A 21,449-nucleotide genomic window follows, 5' to 3' on the forward strand; every position below is an offset into this window, starting at 1 on the left:
AAGGTGTGCAGAGCTGGGTGTGTGTAACCGGACGTCTCCGGACGCCGGTTTCCAGGACATTGTGCGGAACGGACGCGAGCCTGTGACGTCAGACGCCTTCGGCGTCTGGACGACAACCGAAAGAAAAGACGGACCAAAAGAGGACGAAGAGAGAGAGGAGACGGAAGTGGTGTCTCGACGTGCGCGACCGGAGGAGAAGGAGACCGGGACGCCGACGACAGAGAAGAAGGAACCCGCCGAAGGAACCAAGACCCCGAGAGAGAGAGGAGAGCCCGGGGCTCTCCCGCCCCCGTCGGAGAGAAGCCGGGAGGCTGCCAAAGTGCCGGCCACGTCCCAGGAGGGGCGTGGTCACCTCAGGTACGTTCGTACCGCAGCTGGGGGTTTGCTAGAGGGTGGTTGTTAGGGAAAAGGGGAGCCAAGGGAAAGGAAGGGAGGTCCTGCCGGGAAGGGGAGGCCATATAACAAAGACCCCTAAAATAAAACCTAATCTCACAAAAAACCAACCACCAGAGGATTTCTATAAGGAGGAGAAGGTCTAAGAACACCCATAGGGGGGAATCACAAACCAACGGGCAGTTAAACCCTCACTTCCCTTCACTTATACCTACCCCCCCCCCTCACCGCCCTACTAACCCTATATACTTACTTTATATATATATATCCCACTTACCTGTTTTGTTATCCTCCTTTCTATTTCTTTGGAGAGCCGGGCCCCTGACGAAGAGGAGGACCGGAGACCTTCCCAAGGCTGGACCGCGTTACTCACGGACTACCACCAAAACCCTGAAAGAGAAAAACAAGGGGGAACTTTTTTTTGTTAATTATTTCTGGATTGCAAGTGCGTTATCCGTGTGAACAAAACAAGGGATAAAAAGCCATCCTTAAAAACCAAGACACGAATAAAATAACTAAAACCTACCTTCTGCGCCTGTTATCTTATTCCAATATCCCTTTTATGTGCTTCAGGGATAAAGAACCCATTACAGTGGTGTCAGAAGTGGGGTATTGGAATAACTACAGGTAACCAAAGACGATGGAGGGCACACCCAGCCTATCGGAGATGATGCAGCAGCTAGCCGCAGGGCAGAGGCATCTGCAAGTAGTATGGGAAGAGCAACAGAAGGAGGCTAAAGTGGAAAGGGAGGCCCTACAAAGCGCTCTGAAAAGTCAGGCCACTATCATGGCCAACAATCAGTTGGTCCATGAGACTGCAATCAAAAACCTCACGGACACTATTGCCACTACCCGGGTACATCCGAACGTACCCAGTTCGGTCCTGCAGCGATATCAGGAAGGCGAAGACCCGGATGCCTTTTTCACGAATTTCGAGCGGGTTGCTACTTCCGCCACCTGGCCCCCGGATAGGTGGGGCCAATACATCGCCCCGTTATTGACAGGAACTCTCCAAGCGGCTTATCAAGCGGTAAACCCCGGCGGAACGACACCCTATCAGGATATTAAGAAGAGTATCCTGGAGCGGGTGGGGTTTGATACAGAACATTATAGGGTCCGGTTTAGGAAAGCCAAGTGGGGACCCTCCGAGAATCCCCGGGCCCTATATTTTCGAATTAAGGACTTAGGACTCAAGTGGCTAGGTCCCATTGGGACCAATAGGGAGGATATCATTGAGGTTGTTCTCCTAGAACAATATCTAGATGCTCTACCTACCAATACCCGTAATTGGATCAAGCAACACCCAAATCCAGATACTAACACCACTATTGAATTAGCCTGTGCCTTTCACCGCTCCCTCGAGTTCAAGATCCCTCCCGTACGGCCAACACTTAACCCCCTCCGACAGAACCTCGGACCCTCCCCATCCCTAGGGCGAAAACCAACCGAGGATCCGGGAAAATTACGAGGTCCAGAAAGACCCTATATGCAACAACCACAGTGTTTTAGCTGTGGAGAGTGGGGACATATCGCCCGGGTTTGCCCACTGAAGTCAGAAAAGTCAGAGCCGATGGAAATAGGAGTCACCAGGGGGAGAGTCTTCTATACAGGGGGAAAGGAAACCCGATACAAGAAGAGACTTGTTATCAATGGAAGAACCACAGTAGCGCTCATCGACTCAGGGTGCAGCCAATCTGTAATTCGTGCTGATTTATTGGAAAAACCCCTTTTTGCTTCAGGGCTTACAGTATCCATATGTTGTATTCATGGAGATACAAGAGAATACCCCCTAATCTGGACAACTTTGTCCTGGGATGGAAAAGAAGTCCCCATAAGGATGGGGGTGGTGGAACGATTAGTCGAAGAAGCTATCATAGGAACCGACTTCCCTGACTTTTCGGAACTTCTTGACAGTACAAAAGACTCTGAAAACATGAGCACATGGTGGAAAAGAGCTCCTTTTTCTAGTACACCAATAACACCACCGGTGCTTAAATACCGACCCTCCCGAAAAGAAAAGAGAGAAACCCGAAGAGTCTTTGCCCAAGGAAACATGAGTCCAGATAGGGTAATTACAAAGGTCCTTACTCTTACTGACCTTCCCCCATTCCGTAGTTGTCAAAGGGAAGATCCAAGTTTGATCCATGCCTGGAAAAATGCCCGACCCCGGGAACCCCAAGACAAAAGCCCCTCTTTTACCATAATCAGAAACCTGTTGTACCGTGTCACTGGTAATAACCGAGAAGAAAAGAAGCAGCTATTAGTCCCCGAACCTTATAGACCACAAGTCCTACACCTAGCCCATAGCCAGCCAGGGGGGGGTCACTATGGCAGGGAAAAAACGGAAGAATATCTGTTGAGGAAGTTTTACTGGCCGGGGGTCTTTTCACAGATTAGGAGGTTTTGTCAGCAATGTCCCAAATGCCAAATGATTGATCCTGGTCCCAAAAGAAGAGCCCCCTTACAACCGTTGCCCATTATAGACATCCCTTTTTCAAGAATAGGAATGGACATTGTAGGTCCTCTCCTACCTTCTTCTAGAGGATACCGTTATATACTGGTATTAGTGGATTATGCAACCAGATATCCAGAAGCCATCCCACTCAGCAGTATTAACTCCAAGAGCGTAGCTCATGCAATGATAGGGTTCTTCTCCCGAATAGGCTTTCCCCGAGAAATTTTAACAGACCAAGGTACCCAGTTCATGTCCAACTTGATGTCACAAATATGTCAACTTCTGGGGATCAAACAGTTACGGACAGCGGTTTATCATCCTCAAACAGATGGTTTGGTAGAAAGGTATAACCGCACTCTGAAAACTCTACTAAAGAAATCTATTTCAGAGACAGGTAAGGACTGGGATAGAAAACTCCCCTTAGTGTTATACGCTATCAGGACCCATGAACAAGCTTCCACGGGCCATAGTCCATTTGAATTATTGTTCGGACGACAGCCCAGGACCTTGTTAGATATGGCTGCCGAGTTATGGGAGGAGGAGGACGGAGAAAAATCCCTCTTAGAATATACCCAGGAGTTAAAAACCAACATCCAAAATGTGTGGGAAAATGTAAGGGAGCATATGGAAAAGGCTCAAGAAAAGCAGAAAAGATATTACGACAGGAATACCCAATTAAGGACCTTTACCATAGGTGATAAGGTGTTAGTGCTTCTCCCTAGCTCAGACAACAAGTTGCTGGCAAAGTGGCAGGGACCTTATAAAGTGATAGGGGTAATAACCCCCGTGACCTATAAGATCCAGCTCACAGATAGTTCCAACCGGTCCCAGATCTTTCATGTCAATCTACTGAAAAAGTGGGAAGAGCCACAGGGAGAACCAACCAGGGGATGCCTAGTTAACACCGTTAAGGAGTTAGAGATAGGGTGGTGTCCCACTGAGCATCCTAGCGGAAACGAGGTGCCTCCCATAAATAGCGAAATCTCGATCCAACAGAGTGAGCAATTAAATCAGCTCCTCCATGTTCATGCCCATGTGTTCTCCTCGATACCAGGCAAGACCAAGCTGGTACATCATCAAATCATAACCCCACCTGGCAAGGTCATACGCTTACGACCATATCGTATCCCAGAAGCTAGAAAGATCCTGGTAGAAAACAAAATAGAAAAGATGTTAGACCTAGGCGTTATAGAGCCTTCCCAGAGTCCCTGGTGTTCCCCGGTGGTATTAGTGCCAAAGCCAGATGGGTCCATACGTTTCTGTATTGACTTTAGACAAGTCAATTCTATATCCCAGTTTGATACCTATCCCCTTCCAAGGGTAGACGAACTCTTAGAGAAGTTGGGAAAAGCTAGGTACATGTCTACACTCGACTTGACCAAAGGCTATTGGCAGATTCCTTTGACGCCAGAAGATAAAGAGAAAACGGCCTTCTCTACCCCCTCTGGGTTATACCATTTTAAGGTTCTCCCTTTCGGGTTACATGGGGCACCCGCCACCTTCCAACGTCTCATCGACACCATTCTACGACCTCATACCAGATACGCTGCCGCGTATCTGGATGATATCGTTATCCACAGCGAGACTTGGGAGGACCACTTGACACATTTAACCAAAATCTTTACAGCGTTACGAGGGGCTGGGTTAACAGCCAATGCCTCCAAAAGCCGATTGGCGTTCAATGAGATCTCTTATCTAGGATATCATATAGGGAAAGGTATACTTAGACCACAAATGAGTAAAGTTGAAGCCATCCTACGGATAGAGGCACCCACAACGAAAAAGGAGGTCCGCTCATTCTTAGGCTTAGTAGGCTACTACCGAAGATTTATACCCCATTATTCCACCGTGGCCGCTCCCCTAACCGATCTCCTGAGGAAAGGACAGAAAAACAATATCACTAATTTAAACCCCGTACAATCCCATAGTTACCGTACCCTCCAAAGATACCTCACTACCCAACCGATTTTAAAATGCCCTGACTTCACGGTCCCCTTTCACCTCCAAACGGATGCCTCAGACGTGGGTCTGGGGGCCGTGCTTTTTCAGAAAGATGGGAAAGGTATTAGTCACCCCGTGGTCTTTATTAGCCGTAAACTGTTTCCCAGGGAGCGAAACTATCCCATTATTGAGCGAGAATGTCTCGCCATCAAGTGGGCACTTGAGAGCCTCCAATATTACCTCCTGGGAAGATCCTTTCTATTATATACGGACCACGCTCCCCTCACCTGGCTATCGAGGTATAAAGATACTAACAGTCGCATATTGAGATGGTTTATGGAGCTTCAACCTTTCTCCTTCCAGGTTTGCCATCTCCCTGGTGATCTTATGGGACAGGCTGACTATTTATCCCGGTTCCCGGGACCTTTGGGGCTCGAACAGCCCCATTCAAGGGAGGGGATGTGTAACCGGACGTCTCCGGACGCCGGTTTCCAGGACATTGTGCGGAACGGACGCGAGCCTGTGACGTCAGACGCCTTCGGCGTCTGGACGACAACCGAAAGAAAAGACGGACCAAAAGAGGACGAAGAGAGAGAGGAGACGGAAGTGGTGTCTCGACGTGCGCGACCGGAGGAGAAGGAGACCGGGACGCCGACGACAGAGAAGAAGGAACCCGCCGAAGGAACCAAGACCCCGAGAGAGAGAGGAGAGCCCCGGGGCTCTCCCGCCCCCGTCGGAGAGAAGCCGGGAGGCTGCCAAAGTGCCGGCCACGTCCCAGGAGGGGCGTGGTCACCTCAGGTACGTTCGTACCGCAGCTGGGGGTTTGCTAGAGGGTGGTTGTTAGGGAAAAGGGGAGCCAAGGGAAAGGAAGGGAGGTCCTGCCGGGAAGGGGAGGCCATATAACAAAGACCCCTAAAATAAAACCTAATCTCACAAAAAACCAACCACCAGAGGATTTCTATAAGGAGGAGAAGGTCTAAGAACACCCATAGGGGGGAATCACAAACCAACGGGCAGTTAAACCCTCACTTCCCTTCACTTATACCTACCCCCCCCCTCACCGCCCTACTAACCCTATATACTTACTTTATATATATATATCCCACTTACCTGTTTTGTTATCCTCCTTTCTATTTCTTTGGAGAGCCGGGCCCCTGACGAAGAGGAGGACCGGAGACCTTCCCAAGGCTGGACCGCGTTACTCACGGACTACCACCAAAACCCTGAAAGAGAAAAACAAGGGGGAACTTTTTTTTGTTAATTATTTCTGGATTGCAAGTGCGTTATCCGTGTGAACAAAACAAGGGATAAAAAGCCATCCTTAAAAACCAAGACACGAATAAAATAACTAAAACCTACCTTCTGCGCCTGTTATCTTATTCCAATATCCCTTTTATGTGCTTCAGGGATAAAGAACCCATTACAGTGTGGTTTGAAGAGCTGGGTGTGGTCCTCACATGCTGCACATGTTCTTGAAAGGTGTGCAGAGTTTCACTTATTATGCAAATGAGTTAAATTAACACATGGCCTAGAGAGGAGTGTTTTAAAGAAGCCTTGGTAAAAGCAAGGCCCAATGTGTAAACAAAACAGCACATTAAACAACATACACAGAAGCCTAGGGGGGGGGGGAAGGTGAGATAACAAGAAAGGCTTTCAATAGTAAGTTTAAAAGGGAGCTATTACAGAACCCACTAGTGCAGTGAGAGGGGACATGCTCTTTGCTGTGCACAAACCCTAACAGTTGCCCCCCTCAAAGGCCCTCCTACAGGACGGGGTTTTCCTGGATTTTTTAAATAAAACCGTCTAATCAGCTGTGGGGCATGTACATATGATGCTGGTTCCCATGAATTCTCAGATTCATCATATCCTTTCCATTCTACTAAATAAAACAGACGTCCACTAATTCTTTTTGAGTCTTTTATGCTTTTCACTTCATATTCTAGATTTCCCTTAATTGGTATGGGTGGAGGTGGTGGTTCAGGTCGGGTTTTTGGATTGTACGGCTTAAGCAAGGACACATGGAATGTAGTATGTACTGGATATTCTTTTGGTAAATCTAATTTTACTGTTACCGGGTTTACTATAGCAGTTATACTAAAGGGTCCAATGAAACGTGGTTGCAGCTTTCGGGATCCCTCTATGTTTAGGTTCTTTGTGGAGAGCCATACCTTGTCACCGATTTTATATATTGGGGCCTCAGATCTGTGTTTGTCTGCTTGTCTTTTCATGCTTTCCTTGTACTTTAATACATGTTTCCTGGCTTTGTCTTGTATGTCACCTAACCTCGTTAGTCTATCCGTTACTGTAGGTAACAGAGAATCTTCTAACAAAATGGGTATAGCTCTTGGATGATACCCCTGCAAGAAATAGAATGGTGAGCAAAGTAGAGCTGAATGCTCAGTATTATTATAAACAAACTCCGCTACAGGGAGAGCTTCCAACCATTCACTAGAATAATCAGCCAATAAACAACGTAGCGTTTGAAGTAAGGTTTGGTTCAGTCGTTTAGTCTGTCCATCTGTCTCTGGGTGGAAAGCAGTGGATAATGCCACATCTATTTTCAGTTTTTTACATAATTTTTTCCAAAATTGAGAGTTGAACTGGCTCCCTCGGTCTGACACCACTTTGCTTGGCAAACCATGTAAACGCACAATTTCCCTTATAAAAATATCGGCAAATTCTGCCGCCGTGGGTAATTTCCGTAATGGTACAAAATGTGCCATTTTAGATAAAAAATCCACTATAACCAACACTGTTGTGAAAGATTTTACAGGTGGTAAACCTACAATAAAGTCTACGCTCACAGTGTGCCAAGGTTGTTTGGGTGTTGGCATTGGTATTAACAAGCCGTCAGGGGCCTTATGAGAAGATTTATGTCTTGCACAAATTAGACAGGTAGTGACAAATTGCTTAATGTCCTTTCTTATAGTGTCCCACCAAAAGTGTTTTTGCACATTTTCCAGGGTTTTTACCCAACCAGGATGACCTGCCAAGGGTGTTTGTAATTCAGAGGTGGGCACTAACAGCATGTTGTCGTGATACAATAAACCTCGTTGTATTGTGTTATGGGAATCCTTTAACCAATCCTGAGGTGCTATTTGCATGTGTGCATTATCTAGATCTGTGATGAAATCCTTCTGTTGTACAGGTGCCAAAAACTTTTGGGGAGGAATAATGGGTTCTCCTATTTTATCTTGTTTCATGTCTGAGGTATGTCCGTATCTAGATAACACATCAGATTGAATTTGTTGTGCACCTGGTCTATAGGTTATTACAAAGTCAAATGTGCTAAAAAAATTTAACCAGCGCATCTGACGTGGTGTTAGTGCTTTAAGTGATCCAAAAAACTGTAGGTTCCTATGGTCAGAAAAGATTGTAACTGGATACTTGGCTCCCATTAAATGGTGCCTCCATTCTGAAAAGGCTACTTTGATAGCTAGTAGTTCCCTTTCAGCCACAGTGTAATTTTGTTCAGCTGGTAATAACGTTTTGGAATAGAAGGCTATAGGATGTAACTGCCCATCTACTGCACCTCGTTGAGAGAGAACTCCTCCTAAAGCTACTTGTGAAGCATCCGCTTCAACAAAAAAAGGCAAGTCAGGATCAGGATGTTTCAGAATTGGGGCTGAAGTGAGCTTTTGTTTTAGGAGTTGAAAGGCGTGTGCCGCCTCATCAGTCCAAAGAAATCGTTGCCCTTTCCGCAACAAGGTAGTTATTGGGGCCGCAATGTCTGCAAAATGTGCAATAAACCTCCTATAAAAATTGGCGAAACCCAGAAATTTCTGAATATCTTTTACAGAGGATGGTTCTGGCCAATCAGCATTAGCACTGATTTTCTTTACATCCATAGTTATTCCTTGAGGTGACAGGCAGCATCCTAAAAAGTCCACCTTGCTGACATTAAAAGTACACTTTTCTAACTTAGCAAAAAGATGATTTTCTTTTAACTTTGATAATACTGCACAAACATGTTGGGTATGTTCTTCTGAGTTCTTAGAGTAAATGAGGATGTCGTCTATGTATACTATGACACAAACGTCCAGGAATTCGTGTAGGACCTAATTTATAAAGAACTGAAAGGCCGCAGGGGCATTACATAACCCAAAGGGCATTACTGTGTACTCAAATAAACCAAACTTTGTTTTGAAAGCTGTCTTCCACTCATCCCCCTCTTTTACTCGGACCAGGTGGTAAGCTCCCCGCAGATCTAGTTTAGTGTATACAGTAGAATGTCTTAATTGATCCAACAACACAGGTATTAGAGGAAGAGGATATTTATTCTTTATTGTAGCCTTATTTAGTCCTCTATAATCGATACACGCGCGCAGGGATTTATCCGGCTTCGGGATAAAAAAGAGTGGAGATGACACCGGAGATGTGGAATGACGGATGAACCCAGACTGTAGTAGGTCATCTAGGTAGGTTCTTAAGTATTTGGTTTCTTCGTCAGTCAAAGCATATACTCTGTTATTAGGTAAAGGGGCCCCTGGGATAAGATCTATACGACAGTCATAAGACCTATGTGGGGGCAGCACACTAACCTTTACTGGATCAAAGACGTCTTTAAAGTCAGAATATTCAGGAGGGAGACTTGGTTCATCTTGTGTAACACTAGCACAGTGTAATACTGTGCTCTGTTCTGTACCTGCTTCTTGATAGCAATTGGTTCTACAGAAAGAGGAATCCAAAGTAACAGTTCTATTCACCCAATCAATTTTTGGGTTATGAGTTGTTAACCAGGGTACCCCGAGAATCAAACCAAAATTAGGAGTATCTATCAGATCAAAGCTAATCACCTCTGTGTGCCCGTTCTGACAGACCATAACAAGTGGACTTGTTTGTTTTGTGATTAATCCAGAGGTCAATTCTGACCCATCCACTGCACATACTGCTTCTGGACAAGGCTTTAGGCACATAGGAAGTCCTAAGTTTTCAGCTAACTTATTATCCACAAAATTTCCTGTCGCGCCTGAGTCCAGTAGGACAGGGAGAGAATGCCTCACTTGGGTAGTAACAATTAAAACGACCTGAATTATGAAATGTCTAGGTATGTGCGGTACCATGAAGGCTGCAGCATTAGAGGTTTGATTAAGATGTTTTCTCGAACAAGTAACCTCTCCCCTTGTCGAGCTTAATCGTTTCCCGATTCAGTTAAGGAGGTGGAGGAAACAGCACCCTTCCGTGGATTTTTAGGCTTTACTGGACATTCTCTGGCAAAGTGACCTGCCCTTCCACAATATAAACATAATTGAAGTTTTCTCCTTCTTTCTTTTTCCCCTGATGTGAGTGGACCTCTGAGTGTCCCTATTTGCATAGGCTCAGGTTCAGGGAGTTTATTATCTGGGTCTTTCTTCTCGTGTCTAATAAAAGTTAACCGTGATTCCAGTTTGTATTTATCTCCCTTTCTTTCTCCTAGTCTATGTTCTAATTTCACAACTAAATCTACAAAGTCCGAATAGTCTTCTGGCAAATCAACGATATGAGCCAGCGCGTCTTTTAACTCGTCTCTCAAACCTTTATAGAAAAGGGAGACACGCTTTTCTTCTGGCCACTGTGTCTCGGTGAGTAAACAATTAAAACTAGTGAGATAGGTCAATAAATCCTTGTTACCTTGTTTAAGATTTAAAAGCTCATTATCACTTGCCTGCATGAAAGTGTGTTTTGCAAAAAGGCTGGTCATGGTACGTTTAAATTGATTCCAATTATGGAGGATGGGATCATCTCTCTCCACGAAAGGAATTGACCAATTGGCTGCTGTGCCACCCAAATAAGACAAGACGAATGCCACTTTCGTAGCATCAGTAGGGAACTGTTGTGGTTTACAAACGAAGTGTAATTGACATTGATTGATAAAAACATGGAATTTGTTACTATCTCCATGAAAACGTTCAGGTGCTGCTAAGGGCACAGCATTAGGAACATTAACAGTGACCTCAACTAGGGGAGGCAAAGTTGTATGTTTTGATGGCGCCCCTGTCTCTGAGGATGTTTTAAACAAAGGCGTAAAAGCTGTGTTCCACTGAGATACCCTAAATTTATACCTGCTTAACTCCTGTTTTAAAGAGGTATTCTCCATCTTTAATCTCTCTATTTCCTCTTGCATATGTTGCAAGATGCCAGACACTGATTCATTATGAGCCAAGTCCTCATTTAGGGCCTGCGCCATATCCGTGACGTCAATGCCCTCTATTTCTTCCCCGATATTCATCGTCCACCAGAACTGAATTTTTTTTTTGGTTTAAAGCTTGTGCTTCTGTCAAAGCCCAACTCACCTGAGTCCTTGTTCAGTTCTGATGGAGGTTGAAGACAATCCGACCCCACCCTGAAACTGCTTGTTCCAGCACACTAGTTTTTAAAACAGTGCGCTAAGAACAGAAGCTCAAGGGAAGGGGGGAAGTGGATAAAATAAAATAGAGACAACACCGTTCTTGCGTTTCCACTGTTGAAGTGCTGCACAAATCTGCGGCCCTCTCTGACTTCTGTAGAAACTAGTGCCTAATGAAACATAAACAAAGAACAGATAAGTACAACCTATTCCTAACGGGGTTCCTGACTATCCCTTTATTAAAAAAATTTCTTCTAAAAGTACCTCTTGGATCCTGGTCTCTAGTTTCCAGGTTTGGAATGTGTTACTGCTCTGGGATGTGCTTTCTATTACTCTAAAGCCTCTAAAACATTAAACAAATACCGTTATCAGAATTACCAATATCAAACATTCATCTTAATATAACTAAAGCCTAAATTCCCAATAGGAGACTCACTTTTCGCATATTTCCAGAATCTTTTATAAAACAAATACTGTACTTTTACGTCAAAATACAGCACGTAATTTGTGCAAGTCCTTGATTTACTGTTTGTCTTGCTGTTAATGGTTTCCACGGTTCGATTCTTAAAAGTTCCATAAAAAAAAATATATATATATATTTGCTTCACAAAGTTCCACAAAGTATTCTTGTAACAAAGAGTTTGAATCACAATGTTCGTGGAAGGTATCTTGTTTCAAATTGTCTATACACGAATCCAGAAATTGTTGTCAAAGTTCTTTCAGGTAATAAAAGTTTTGCACTTACTTGTTGCTGGCAAGAGATACTGATCAGTCTAACCTTGTCTTCTTTCTCTTTTGCAGGTTGCTTGTAGGAGAGAGGCTGAGGCAAGGAGGAACCGGAAACCGAAAGAAGGAAGAGCCAGCAGCTGCGCCCATTGAAGCCAATGAAAGTCTGTAGAGAGCAGGAGTGCCAGCGCCGAGGGATCTGTCCTCAGGTAAGCGGGAGGTAGACGAGCACAAGCACTGGGTGAGGCTCGGGGGCTGCCTTTTATAGACAGGGCTGGGTGTGGTCCTCACATGCTGCACATGTTCTTGAAAGGTGTGCAGAGCTGGGTGTGGTTTGGAGAGCTGGGTGTGGTCCTCACATGCTGCACATGTTCTTGAAAGGTGTGCAGAGTTTCAGTTATTATGCAAATGAGTTAAATTAACACATGGCCTAGAGAGGAGTGTTTTAAAGAAGCCTTGGTAAAAGCAAGGCCCAATGTGTAAACAAAACAGCACATTAAACAACATACACAGAAGCCTAGGGGGGGGGGGAGGTGAGATAACAAGAAAGGCTTTCAATAGTAAGTTTAAAAGGGAGCTATTACAGAACCCACTAGTGCAGTGAGAGGGGACATGCTCTTTGCTGTGCACAAACCCTAACAGTAAGAGCCAAAAACATGTTGAAATTGAGTGGGAACCAAAGCGGGTCCAAAAGGGCAGTTTGAAAAAAAACACTTTTAGGCTGACAAGTGCAGCAGAATTTTTATCGGTATAGATGAGACAATGCTGGGTGGTAGGGGTTTTGTGGATTCCTGCAGATTCCGGAAGGTTCCATCACAAAAATGTGGGAAAAATGTGTGATTTCCAGCAAAGTTGGAGGTTTGCAGGGCATTGTGAGTATGAAAATGGTGGGGGTGCATGTGAAGCACACCACCCTGGACTCACCCAGATGTTTAGTTTTCAGATGTGTCAAGGTCTTGTGGATTTTTCTACATGGCAGCGTCCCAAATTGCAACCCTCACCATTTCAAGTGGGATGATTTTGAGAGTTAGCCAAGCTCTCATGGCCCAAATGTGAAACCAAAACACAAGATAATCAAATGTCCTCTTGCTTGCCGTGGGATAAGATGTTTTAGTGTACTGGGGGAGAGCTGAAAGACTGGTACCCCCTTCAGTTGGGGTGGGGGCATAACCAGGCGCACAATTTTTTTTTAATTCCCTGGCATTTGCCCCGTCTACCCACTGGTGGGCAGAACAACTTTGGCCCCATTAATTTGGCGTGGGGGTATGGCAATACAACCACCCTCTTATTTTGAAAAAAATATATCTTCCCAGGTGTCTGGTGGGCAGAAAAGGCCCAACAATATTTTGTTGCCCCATGGGGCCACTCCCCTCAATCAATAATATATTAAAAAAATCCCTGGTGTCTAGTGGTTTCTGTCCCCTTTGGGAGCAGATTGGCCTAATAAAAATAGTCCGATCTGCCCCCAAGGGGGTCAGAAATGCCCTAAGAGTAATATTGCCCCCGGGGAGCGACCCTTTCCTAAGAGGTCGCTCCCCACATATAAAAAAAAATAAATAAACAAAAACAATTACCCCCGGTGTCTAGAGGTTTCTGCCCCTCCCCCCCACGGGGACAGATTGGTCTAATTATAATAGGCCGATCTGCCCTCGGGGGGGCAGAAAAGACCTAAAAATATTTTGCTCCCCTCATTCAATAATATAAAAAAATTCCATGGTGTCTAGTGGTTCTTACCCCCATTGGGTGAAGATTGACCTAATAAAAATAGGCCGATCTGCCCCTAGGTGGGGCAGAAAAGGCCTTAAAAATAATTGCACACCTTGGGAGCGACCCTTGCCCAAGGGGTCACTCCCCTTATGCCAATTTCCCTTCTAAAAGTTATCCCTGGTGTCTAGTGGGCATTTCAGCAGCCAGATCGCTTCACGATACGGCTGCTGAGATACTCTGAGAGACTTCAAAGGGAAGGAAATTCCTTTCCTTTCCTTTGAAGCCTCTCAGGCCCCCATCACATGATCAGAAGAGAAATGTTCTGGCATTTCTCTTCCAATCCGCGCTGGAAACTCAGCTTCCAGTGCGGTGGGGTGGCCTTTGATGAGGTCAGCACACAATCGCGCGCTGACGTGATCAGACGTCACGGGGGGTCAGGGTTGGGAGGGGACGGGATTTCTCTTCCAGCCCTGCCATGGGGGGTGGGGGAGCGGCCCTCAGGGGGAGCGATAGCGCTTCCCTCGAGGGCCCATAGCAGGACGTAATGGTTACGTCAGTGGCGGCTTAGCACCGCAGCCACCAACGTAAACATTACGTCCATAACGTCCAAGGAGACTCCTGTTATGGTACCGTCTAGAAATACTCTCTTAGTGCCCGCACTTTCAGCTTCACCTCCCTGTTAGACCTGACAGCCTTAGAATGGTCACCCCTAACTTTTTGCCTGCCTCCCTCCACTTTTTGGAAACTGTTTTTGCTGGTTTTAGGACTCTGCACATTTTACCACTGCTAACCAGTACTAAAGTGCATATGTTCCCTCCCTTAAAACAAGGCGACATTGGTTCATACCCAGGTGGCTTATTTAATCTACTTGTAAGTTCCCAGTAAAGTGAACTACATGTGCCCAGGGCCTGTGGATTAAATGCTACTAGAGGGCCTGCAGCACTGATTGTGCCACCTACATAAGTATCCCCTTGACCATGCCCCAGGCCTGCCATTGCAAGGCCTGTGTGTGCAGTTCACTGCCACTTCGACTTGGCATTTGAAAGTACTTGTCAAGCCTAAAACTCAGCTTTTTCTACATATAAGTCACCCCTAAGGTAGGCCCTAGGTAACTCATAGGGCAGGGAGCTATGTAGGTAAAAGGCAGGGCATGTACCTGTGTAGTTTATATACCCTGGTAGGGTAAAACTCCTAAATATGTTTTACACTGCTGTGAGGCCTGCTCCTTTCATAGGCTAAGATTAGGGATACCCTCATATACTGTTTGAGTGGTAGATTCTGATCTGAAAGGAGTAACAAGGTCATATTTAGTATGGCCAGAATGGCAATACAACATCCTGGTGACTATTGAAGTTGGATTTAATATTGCTGTTTAAGAAATGCCACTTTTAATAAGTGAGCATTTCTCTGCACTTAAATGCTTCTGTGCTTTACAATCCATGTCTGGCTGGGTTAGTTGACAGCTCCCTTGTGCATTTCACTCAGATTACCCCAAACATAGGATGCTCAGTCACACCTGTCCACATCTGCATACTGAAAGGGTCTTCCTGGGCTTGGAGGTTGGAGGGCCTGACACTTACATGTCAAAGGACAGTGGCCTGCCCTCACACAATGGAGTGCCAAACCTCCTATTGGGATCCTGGAAGACAGGATGAAACTGAAAGGGGACCTTGTGCACTTCTAAGCCACTCTTTGAAGTCTCCCCTTTGGGTATTCACCTACCAACTCAGACACTTCTGGACCTGATCCTGCAACCTGTCAAGAGGAACTGCCTGGCTCCCCAAGGACTCACCTGACTGCTTTTCTGAAAAGGACTGCTGCCCTGCAGTTGTCCTGCTGCCTTGCTTCCCTCTGGCTCGGCTGAGAAGCGCTCTACAAGGGCTTGGATTGAGCTTGCTTCCTGTTTTCTGAAGACCCAGGGCCAAAAAGACTTCATCTCTGCAAAGAACTCCTTCTGCTGCAAAAATCAACGCACAGCCTGCTGGAATCGACGCACAGCCTGAACTGCTGTGAGAGAATCACCGCACACTGAACCGGAACGACGCAGCCCGGCTCCCCTAGTGGAGATCAACACAGCGGCAGCGTTGTGACTGGAAGTTCAACGCACAGCCCACTGAATCGATGCATTGCCGAGCCAGAACGACGCAGGCCAACTTCCTGCAAAGAGGAATCAACGCAGCACCTCCCATGGAACAGAAATGTCCCTGCATCGCCCACTGGATCGACGCAGCTCCTGTGACTTCATCCTGCATGCCCAGGATTTCTCTGCATCATCCTTTGGGCGTCCCAAAACCTCGCAAACCGAAGAGGATCCAAGCCTGCGCGCCAGAAGTCGATGCAAAGACCTTGCTGCATGGAAAAGCATTGATGCATCGTCTGGGTGCGCCCAAAGAATCCAACGCACACCTCCCCGTTTTCCATGTATCTCCTCCTCTACAGTCCCTCAGGGATAATTTAGATGCAAACCAGGTACTTTGTGCTTGCAAGAGACACATATTAGTTTTTAAGAACTAAACACTCTTTTTATCATTGTCCAAACAGATATTTCAATGTTTACTTACCAAATCTTGATCGTTTTGACCTGCATTTAATCAGATAAATATTCTAAATTGTTCTAAACCTGTGTGGTGTATTTTTGTGGTGTTCATACTGTGTCATTGCATGATTTATTGCACAAGTACTTCACAAATTGCCTTCTAAGTTAAGCCTGACTGCTCAGTGCCAAGCTACCAGAGGTTGGGAAGAGGATAATCTGGATTATGTGTGATTTACCCTGACCAGACAGAGGGTCCTTGCTTGGACAGGGGGTAACCTGACTGCCAACCAATGACCCCATTTCTAACACTCCCTGTTGTAAGTATAGCTCTGCGTGCTGTGCATTGTGTTGTACACCTGAGCGCGCTTGTGACTCAGTCTCAGCCAATAACAAAACCCCTCTTGGCGGTAAAAACCGCCAACAGACGTGCGGTCTAGACCGCCAAATAATGAACCAACTGAAACACAGGCATCCCGAAAACCACCCACTGCCAGCAGAGGAGTGCCGACAATGACGGCAGAGCCCGCCCACAGGCTGATGGAAAGGCCCTACCCGCCATCAAATAATGAACCACTAGACCACCGTCAGTTCCGGGGCGGGAACCACCGCCACGCAAAGCCAGGCGGAAAAGAACCAAACATAAGAAAATACTCACTGGAGGCTAACACAACACGCCGAAGCAGACATGGATAGAGAGCTACAGATCATGCCAGCCCTTCTCCTTGCCATTAACCTCCACGGTCGAGACCGCCGACGAAGACGACGATGGTAAGTACCGCAACCTCCTAAACAAGGCAAGAAAGGGCACAGTTATAGACCCACCCAATCAACTCTCCCTGCAACGGTCCCACAACCCTTCACAGCAGCACAACCCATACACCCCACAGCAAGAGGTACTTACCCGACACAAGGCAAATCCAACCTGTCCAAAGTACATACATGTGCCCCACACCCACAAACAATGAAACGAGAGATCAGGGTTCCAGAGTGTGCCGCCAAAAACACAGTCCACACATTAACTTTTTATTGTGCTCACTGAGCAAACGAAGAGGAAATAAGGCCAATGGCCAGTCCGTCAGGACACCAGTCCAATGGGCCACAAAGGCCTCAACCTGGCTCCCACAAGTGCTATGATACTCCACCTCATAGAGGCAACAATGGGGCATCCAGGCATCTTAGGGAACAGGAACAGGAGCAGGGGGTGGTGGGGGTGGAGACTTAGCACAGGGGTTCGGCTTAGATTTACGTTCGGAAGGTGGAGGGGGTTTGGGTTTGGCCTTGGAAGGTGGGGGAGTGTGCTTGGACCGGGTGGAGGCAGATGGAACAGGCTCAGCACGGGGCTTCTTCCTCTCTAGAGAAGGGGCACGGGAATGGGAAGGGCAGTCAGGGGCAGGCTGTGATGTGGAAGGAGTGGATAGGGCAAGGAGGTATGAATGTTTAGGGACGAGACAGGGTGGGCCAGTGGGTTGGAACAGATCAGCACGGGAGAGGAAAAGTTTCTTCGGTGCAATTGGGTTGGGCCTGGAGGAAGGCGTGGGAGTGGAGGTAGAGGGAGTGGTTGTAAGTGGTGTAGGTGTGCGTGATGTGGGTGCAGGTGAGTGGACAGTATGCTGAGGTGTGGCGGGTGTTTGATGAGTGGGTGTTTTGGTGCATTTGAGTGTCTTGGGAGGAGGGGGGTGGACACAGTGGGACAAGACAGGCTGCCAGTGTGAATGTATGTTGTGTGGGTGTCTGCAAGTCTGGTGAGTGTGCTGCATGTGTCAACTAAAGTAGTTGTGGTGAGTGCAGGTGTGGTGTCTGGGGTACATGTATGGATGTGTGCTATTGTGGTGACTGCAGGAATAGGCTCAGCAACAGTGAATGAAGGTGCAGTACCTGGGGGTGTGTATGTAGAGGGGACAGACAGGGAGGCGGAAAAGGTGGGCACACTGGGGGAAGTGGATGTTGTTGTGTGTGTATGTGTATGTTGGCTGTGTGAATGCTTGTGGTGGGAGGTGTGGTGCTTGTGTTTTGAAGTGTGCTTCTTGTGTGTTGAGGTGCGTGTCAGAATGTGTGCTTTGGACGGGTGAAGGGAGTGGGGTGCTGGAAGGGGTAGAGGAGGTTGGAGGGGGGACGGAATGACCAGGGACACTGGCTACCATCCAAGAGGAGGCCAGAGCCTCAAAAGATCTCTATAGGCCAGACACAGCACCATGAATGGCATCCAGCTAGGCATTGGTCTGCTGCATCTCTGATGCTAGCCCCTGGATGGCGTTGACAATGTTTGTCTGCCCTACAGAGATGGTTCTCAGGAGGTCAATAGCCTCCTCCGTGAGGGCAGCAGAGCTGACTGGGGCAGGGGAAGAGGTGCCTGGGGCGAAGGAGACGCCCACCCTTCTGGGTGAGCGGGCACGGGCAACTCGGTAGGGAGCAAATGGGAGGGCGGTGATGGTATGGGGGTGGCGGAAGATGACACAGTAGGGGTGGGCCCACTAGGGTCCGCCACCGCAAGGGAGCCCCCATCGGAGGATGTATCGGAGTCACTCCCTCCAGTGGTAGTTGCCTCCCCCGTGGTACTCCCCTCGCCCTCCAACCCACTGGTCCCCTTGGCATCGGACGACTCTGCCTCCGAGGATCCGTGGACCGCTGCATCCCCACTCGCCGGTGCCTCAGCTCCCTCGCCAGATGATGCTGATGTACACAGACAACACAAGAGAACAGGGATGGGGAGACAAAAAAGCAGAGACACTTGTAAATAGCTGAATGGAATTAACATAGTGGTTCAGACATACACCCACCCAGAAGACCCTCCAACAGGCAGCACCTACCGCTATACCCATGGCTATACCCCTGACTAGTGCCCAGAACCCTGCTCTATAGCCATTTCCCAAGTAACTTAAGGACCCGACGTGTAGTAGACCTGACCAAAACACCCATATTCCCCATGGAGCCATAAGGTAGATGGACATCAGTCAGAGCCCCTGCAACTAAGCAGCATAAGTCCGAATGTACACACACACACACATCCATCAAGGGACAAATAAATGGGATGTGTACTCACCCCTTAGTGACTGCTGTGCAGCCTTCAAGCACCCATCCAGGTCTGGGTACGCCACCGCCAGGAAGCATTGCATAAGGGGGGTCAGTGCCCGACGGGCACCCCTTACCCGGTGGGAGGACTTTCCCAGCTGGGCCTCGCAGAACTTTCACGCCCAGCGCCACAGGTCCTCCCACCACTTCCTGCAGTGGGTGCCCTGCCGGTTGTAGACCCCCAGGGTCCGCACCTCCTTGGCGATGGCATGCCAAAGTGCCCTCTTCTGGTGGGCGCTTACCTAAAAGGGACACACATAAATGTAACACAGAGGTCAGGCACTGGCCAAGCATACACAGCTGGCTATACGTCCACTATGGGACAAACAGTACAAACCGACGTACAGCACATACACACGCAGCATGTTAGGAACCCTGGCCCATCCAGTGTCAGATGTGCACACATGTATGCAGCCAACACCAACCATTACACATATCCATGGCCCCCAATCCTCCTACTCACATGTACCTCTGGCCGTCAGTAGAGCTTGGCGTACAGAGGCAGGACCCTGTCCACGAGCCTCTCCAATTTCTCTTGGGTGAAGGCCGGGGCCCTTTCCCCTGCAACACGTGCCACTTCTATGACCAGAGACAGGACACAGCAGTACACTCAGTGGAGTACCTTCTTGCACGAGATCAGGGAGTCAAGTGAAGTTGGGGTGACGAGTTGGCGTACGCACCGCGGCGGTGTGCACCGTCAACTCCGGCGGCGATCGTGATACGCTAGGATTCCCCATTGACATCCAGTGAATTGGCACACAGCTGTATATACCGCCTTACGCTGGTATGTCAACCGCTAGCGGTATGAGGTCACTTCAACAACGACAGTAGTGGATTACATGGGGCAGACATTTTGGCAAACACTACACACTTCTGCACAATGCCGGCCCATTGTTCTCCAAACACCCATAGGCATGTGGCAATTAACTTTAACGCACCTGACAAGCCCTGATCTATCTTTGTGGTCAAGTTGCTGTTATGTCATACACACTATGCATTTGTGTCGACGACAGTCATGCCAGCAGTGCTCACTGACTGACAATGTGTGCCGATGTGTATTCCTCACACTTGTTTTCAACTCCTCCTAGGTACAGACCCTGAAGGGCCCCATCGGTGTACAGACCACTTGTGGATTTGCAGACCATGGTGGAGCGTCACATCACTATCAATTACAGACTCACTTGTGCAACTATTCTTGAACTTTGTTCATTTCTGGATCCTGCACTTACCCCGGCAAATCGTAATCAGCATGTCATCCCTACTGAAGTGCAGGTGCTTTCTGCACTCCATTTCCTGGCCACGGGCTCATTTCAAGTGACAGTGGGCATGGGTGCAGGTTTTTCAGAGCCAATGTTTAGCATTATACTGGCAAGATTCCTGAATGCATTTGTACGTCACCTGCAGTCATATGTGAGGTTTCCTCAAAGTGCTGACCTCCCTGCCATCAAGTCGGACTTCTATGCCTTTGCCAACATACCCCATGTGATAGGTGCCATCAATGGCACCCACATAGCTATCATCCCCCCAACTATCAGTGAACAGGTGTACAGAAACAGGAAGAACTTTCTTTCTATGAACATTCAATTAGTGTGTATGCAGACCAGTACATCACACATGTGAATGCCATGTTCCCTGGTTCAGTCCATGATTCATTTGTGCTGAGGAACAGTAGTGTGCCACACAAGATGGAACAACTACAAGAAGACAGAGGGTGGATCATAGGTAGGTGTTTCTGTCACTTATTGCCTTCTAGCACAAGGCACTGAAGGCTAGATTTCATTGTCTGCATATCTCTGGCGGTTCCCTGGCCTATGGGCCTGAAAAGGTGTGTAGAATAGTGGTGGCCTGCTGCATGCTGCACAACGTGGCTGTGAGAAATTCTATCCCCCTCTTGGAGGAGGAGGGTGCTGTACATCCAGATCAGCTTCCTCAGAGAGGGGATGAGAGTGATGGGGAGGATGAGGAAGGGGAAGATGTAAATTCCAGGACCTAACTGATACAACTCTACTTCCAGTAACTCTGTGGGACAATTGGCTGAGATTGGTGTCTGTGCTTCATACTGTCAGTATGCTTTGTCATCTAGGGGGGGTTGAATCACTACTAATTGCCACTGTGACAGGTCTGCATAGGACAGATTACAATTGTGTCCATTATTTCAACGCATATTCAGGCACAACACCATGTAAGGTGTGTGGTGCTTTTCATGCTACTCAGGTACAAATAAAGGAGTTATCAACCAGTTGCATCCATACTTCACTTTGTTCACACTTAATGACAGAGGACATTGTAACAGGTGA

The sequence above is a fragment of the Pleurodeles waltl genome, chromosome 7 (assembly GCF_031143425.1).
Source record: "Pleurodeles waltl isolate 20211129_DDA chromosome 7, aPleWal1.hap1.20221129, whole genome shotgun sequence".
NCBI lineage: Eukaryota > Metazoa > Chordata > Amphibia > Caudata > Salamandridae > Pleurodeles > Pleurodeles waltl.